The sequence below is a fragment of the Trachymyrmex cornetzi genome, unplaced genomic scaffold, assembly GCF_001594075.2.
Source record: "Trachymyrmex cornetzi isolate Tcor2-1 unplaced genomic scaffold, Tcor1.1 scaffold318, whole genome shotgun sequence".
NCBI lineage: Eukaryota > Metazoa > Arthropoda > Insecta > Hymenoptera > Formicidae > Trachymyrmex > Trachymyrmex cornetzi.
The window spans coordinates 61,861-67,946 of NW_017297877.1; positions in this window are offsets into that span (position 1 = coordinate 61,861).

The following is a 6,086-nucleotide window of genomic DNA, read 5'->3' on the forward strand; positions in this document are numbered from 1 at the left end:
CGGAAGGGCGGCCAGGACTCTGTTTTGAGCGACTGGAGGCCTGGGTTAGGACGCCCAGAGCCCTGCGAGGGGCTAGCGCAGGACAGAATTCGGGAGGGAATATTAGGAGGAATGCCTCGGCGGCCCTGAGAGGGGCTTCCTAGGCCGGGTTACGGTGGTACTCCATTTAACGGGAGTGCGGGTACGAGGGTTCTGTCGCCCCGGGTGACAGGGAGCCTGGCGCGGCCCTCATGCGCTGCGTCACGCGAGGCTTCCTGCTCCGGATTCACGCGGTTACACCAATATTCGGACGACACAGACGTCACAGGCGCTCCGAATCGCTTTAATTATGCCCGAAAGGAAGGAGAGTGAAAGAAGAAGATAAAAAAAAAGAAAATGAATTTTATTCCATTTTAATTTCAAGAGATGGTTCGACTCGTGAAATTGATATCGCGTACATGGAGACGTTGAGGTAAACTAGTAATGAAAAATATAAAATATTGAATAAAATTGACGAGATTCGAGTATTCGATTAGTTCGCACGCTATTGTTTCCAAAAATTAATATTTACACAAAAACGGAGGGTAGTGCGACTGAAACGGAAGTGCCACGTGCAACTTACTTTGCGTCGCGGTGTTGCTCGGCTATCCTTGAACGTGCCTGCTATGGAGGATGGCCCTCGGGATTTTTGCGAATGAGCACCAGTGATCCGCTTCGAGAAACTCTCCGGTACGAGTTACACCCACACGCGAACACTGTCCCGTTCTCTAACTCTAACTTTGACTCTCTGTCTGACACTCCGATTCCAACACTCTGATTCTCAAGAAAACTGAAGACAGAAGTCAGACTCTGTCCTTGGTGTGCCCTTTTATATCGTTAGAAGTGGTGGTGCTAAGCGGGAAAGGGGGTTGACCTGTCAACAGTTACTTGAACCTTTTGAAGTGTTCTAGAAGTATCGATCTAATGAGATTTCGTTAGATTTTACTGTCTTAAAGGAGGAAATTGCCAAATTTGAATGTTGACAGGGCCCTCTTAGTCGCCCGCCCCTGTGCTGTATAGTGTGCAGTCGCTGTGCGCGTTTATTCGCGTTACATTCCTGTCGAAGGATGTTTTCCTTTTTTTATGAATAGAGTTTTGGATACAGAGCGTTCGTGCGTTACTTGTATCGCGAAGCTTCTAACGGACTTCCGCAGGTTTTGTTGGAAGCTTTTGATGCACTTGCGGATGCAATTCAGCTACGTATTCTCAATCGCAAGCGCAGTATTAGCCGCTTTATGAACCGGCGCAGTTAAATTTGCAATTGCAATTGTTGAATTTAAATGAAGTGAATTTATTGATTTATTCGGAATACTGCGATAGATCGAGGATCCCAGAGGCTCTTAGTTCCCTATGGTTTAGCATTTAATATCATGGGGTGCTAATTCGTCTCGCTATTGGTTTAATTGGATTTTCACGCGATTAATTATATTGAGTCACGCAAGCGCAGTACGGCTTTGCAACAGCTGTCCGATCACGCGCTAAGCGCGTGATCACGGTTCGCGAGAGTTTCGCGGCTGTCGTGACAGTTCGCGTTGTCGTGGCAACGCGTCTGGCGTCGTTGAACGTGACGTTCGCCTGCGCGCAAATTTCGGCGGACGTTACAAGGGATAACACAAATTTTTACTTGATATAAGAGAGATCATACAAAAATATGTAACTTGCTTGAAATTGACTTATTCAACAACCTGTTGCCAAATGACGTAATGTCACAGCGAGTCTTTCTGCAGAAGAGATGCTCTCCTGAAGATGAGTATCCTGTCTTTTAATTATTGGGGTCAATTTTTCCACAAGATCTTCAAATATATTTGAATTCATACGAAGGCATCTGACAAAAAACATAGTATTTCTTTAAAACGATTAGTTGACAAATTGATGTAGTTTTATATTCTATTGATTATAACCTATATGTAGTCAGAAGAAAAGATTTAATTTACATCTACCTGAGATACTTTTCTGGATCTTCTAATTGTAACTCCAGAAAAAGATTACGAAAACAACCTCTTTCTCTCCTCCTAGCTTTCCACGATTTAATCCACATTCTTTTTTTGCGAAGTATTAATTCTCTCTCTGTCATGATATCATATTGTAACTTCAACATTAAAAACATAAAAATAGTAAAAATTTTCTTTTTCTTATGAAGATTCATGTTTAATTACAGAATAGATCTTGTATACTTAGGAGAATAATAATAATTGAATCAATGTACTCTTAACGTTAGTAATATGAAATAACACTAATTATTGCTTTTGATTAATTTTAATTAAAGATTAAATACAAATTTTAATAACAAGATTAGTGATGTTTACATAAACAGAATTAAGAATTAAAGGTTATAAAATAAATGAATTTAAAGATTACGAAATTCAAAGAAAAGATCAGAATGAGGCTCAGGAAATACATACAAATTACTTACAAGAGATTAATAATATAAACGAGATAATATAAAATAACTATAGATATCTATCCTTAATAATTAGAACAAAACATTATCGAATTATTTGTATATAATTTAGTGGGATTTCCATTAGATTATAGCCAATATGGTAAATCCCAATATCCTCTGGTTTAAATTCTCAAGAATAGGTATCCATATGAAAGTCTCTTTGGTGGTTAACAATTTCCAGGGAAAGCGGCTTCCGCCCGAACGGCGTGATCTTTTAGGGGCATCCCCCTCGTTAAAGATCTGGTAACTTTTACACCGCCCGAATGGCAAATTAAGCTTATTGCAAGTAATAACAAGTATTTTGTTTATAGTTTGTACAATTGTTCTTGATAAGTGCCGAATGCCACTACCAATAGATAATACAACGATCGTAATCTGATTCGAGTTATTATGTTCGCACGAATCTTAACGGTCAGCGATTCCTTCTTTTTTCTTTACGTGAAGAAGAACGAATGAATGAAAGTTTTTATCGTCTCTAAGGAGACGATATGACTATCGATTGAATCTGAAATCTCGTTCCATTTTTAATTCTGAATATCGATATGAATTATTACCTATTTCAATAGGCAATCACAAAATAATTCCATTCCATTTTGAACAATCCATCTTTACATCTCGCGAAATCAGTAAACTTTAATTCGGTGATAATCGAGGTGATGATGCAAATATAAAAATGTAATCGCTGATCGTCATAGTGTGATTCAAAAACGTCTAATCGCAATCGCAAGCGCAAGCGCAAACGCATTCTCCAATCGCTAGTGTGATACGGGCATAACATTGATGTTATAACTTCGGCGTAAAGCGTGCCGTGTAAACGTAGGCCCGTATTCAGAACGCGCTTTTATCGATAAAAGCGCACTTTTATCTCTGAAATTCTATAATATGCGTAACGTAAAGTATGGTATGTTAGCGTGCTAACATCGTTGTAAGCGCGTTCTGAATATGGGCCGTAGTATATGTCTTTGGCAATATCCAGTGGTCGCCATTTTGTTGGATCCTGCACTGGAGATGCTTTCCCAAACAGTGTTGTTATGGCCGCAGCACAGACTTTTGCATAACGCATAACGAATAGTGCAAGCGAATCAACTAATTAAAAGCTTTCCTTTCCTTTCATTTCATGGAAAAGAAGAATTTCGATTGGTTGATTCCCTTATGCGCTATGCATTATACGTTATGCAAGAGTCTGTGTTGAGGCCATTAAACGGGCCGGATTTCTGACGTATGCGCGTCCTAGAGTCCTAGATTTATCTGAGAGGCGCAATCGGCTTAAAGCTGGAAACACAATAGACACAGGCAATAGGCACAGGCAACAGGGAATAAGGAGCCGTCCAATCAGAGTTCTGGGATATAATATCGAACTTATACCCCAAAGCTCTGATTGGACGGCTCGTTATTCCCTATTGCCTGTGTCTATTGTGTTTCCAGCTTGAGTCAGTATGACAAAGGTGCTAAGGAGAGTACTAAACATGGCCGACATGCTATGAAACTGCCTTTAAACTATGTCAAACAAGATAAGACGTATAGGATAATGTGAGATAGAATGTATAAGATAAAATGAAATAGAAATATGTCACTAGTACTATAAATGGCTGCCAAGTCACGCAATTGGTTAGATTTCAACAGCAAATCAGAATGCATAACACCGGTTGCGCCTCTCTGATATATCTAGGACTCTAGCGCGTCCAATGTAGCTTCAGTAACGTACCGGTCACTAGTAAATAGGAGATCATTAGTCGACTATGTAAAATTGTTTCAAAAATGTTGAAAATTTTAATATATTTTATATGTTTTACATATGTAAACATATATAGAAATATATTATATATATTTATATATATATATGTATACATATGTAAAATATGTAAAATATATTAAAATTTTCAACATTTTTGAAAAAATTTTACATAGGCGACTAATGATCTCCTATTTACTAGTGACCGGTACGTTACTGAAGCTACATTGGACGCGCATGTGTCAGAAATCCGGCCCGTCTAACAACACGGGCGGCACCCAGTTGGACACGGCTCAATTGGACACGAGCCACTCACAGCGCTTGAGACTACAAAGCTCCTAAAAGCACCGGTCGCTGTGATTGGTGGTGTCCAATCGAGCCGTGATCAATCGGGATCACCCCCGTAAAATCTAAAATATAACCTAAAACTCTTAATAGTGTTGAATAGTTGAAGCATTATTGAATGTATAGAAGAAGAAAATAATTACCAATACAATAATCTTTACAAGCAATAATGCTTCAACACTATTATTTTAGATTATGAGCTAATACGTTTGCGAGGCTGTACGACATCACAAATCAATATCCAGTCATTAATAGAGTCCTATATATAGAGAGAAGCGACATCGAACCCCAATCACCAGATCGGATGCCAACCATCACTCCCTACGCCGCCATGTTCTGACCGCTAAAGTGTCATAAACATAAACATACTCCAACCTCCAATTCTGTACTTCGATGTGAATAACAAGGGCTGTGTTCCAAAATTGTTTGTCAGCGCTGGCAGTACTGCCAATACCGTTCCAAAAATCATCGTAGCACGCTGTGGCAATGCTGCGAGAGGGTAAAGACGTCATTAATGTTGTCGTCATTTCCTACTGCGGCTGCAGGTGAGGCAGCTACAGCACAAGATGGCGGAAAAGATGGAGGAGTTAATTTTAATCGATGCTGAGAGTAACACTGAGTATAAACTCAGTGTTTCTGTAGAAGATGCTAAGGGTATATCCACACAAACTTGCATAGCCGCATAAACATATACATAAAGAAAATTATCCAATTGCAGTTCTCTTTTAAAGTCGTACATAAAATGTGATTGGATAATTTTCTTTATGCATACGTTTATGCGGCTATGCAAGTTTGTGTGGATATACCTTAAGAAAGCAAGAAGTAGTGAGTAGATTTATAATTTTTTTGTAGTCTGCTTTTTGTAGTCACACTTATTTATTCTTATTTCGAATTCAAATACAAAAATTGACATAACCTATGTACAAGAGGAAATCAAAAAGTAAATTTATTTTATTCACATACAATAGGCGTTAACAAAATATGTACATTATTTCTCAATACAATCATTTAGCTTTGCATAAAATTTTGTTTAACAATCTACAAATCTGATTCCATCTATGAACAAACTGGTTTTTGACTATCCTCGAAACATCAATGGTATATATTTCCGTTTCCTTAACTTCCTCATTACTATTACGATCTTTGTGCTTCGAGCAAATTGGTTTCCATTTATTTGTACCTTCGGTATTCTTGGTTGACGTTCGTAATAATTATATATAATTTCCGCTAATTCTGAATCTGAATCACTAGACTCTTCATCACTAGAATCAAGTGCTAACTTTATAATAGTTTCAAATACGAATTTTTTCTGTATGCTTCTCTCCATATTTCTAGGTTACTTGTTTCTTTTCGCTGACGTCGCTATATGCTGACAGCACTGAAAATATCGTTCCAAAATGAAAGCTGCGTTTGCATAAAAAGCATGCTTATGAAATTGGAACACTATTGATAGCATGCACTTATGACGACATGCTCGCAGCGCTGACAAACAATTTTGGAACACAGCCCTCGACAGCCGCAGCAGTCGCAGTAGGAAATGACGACACC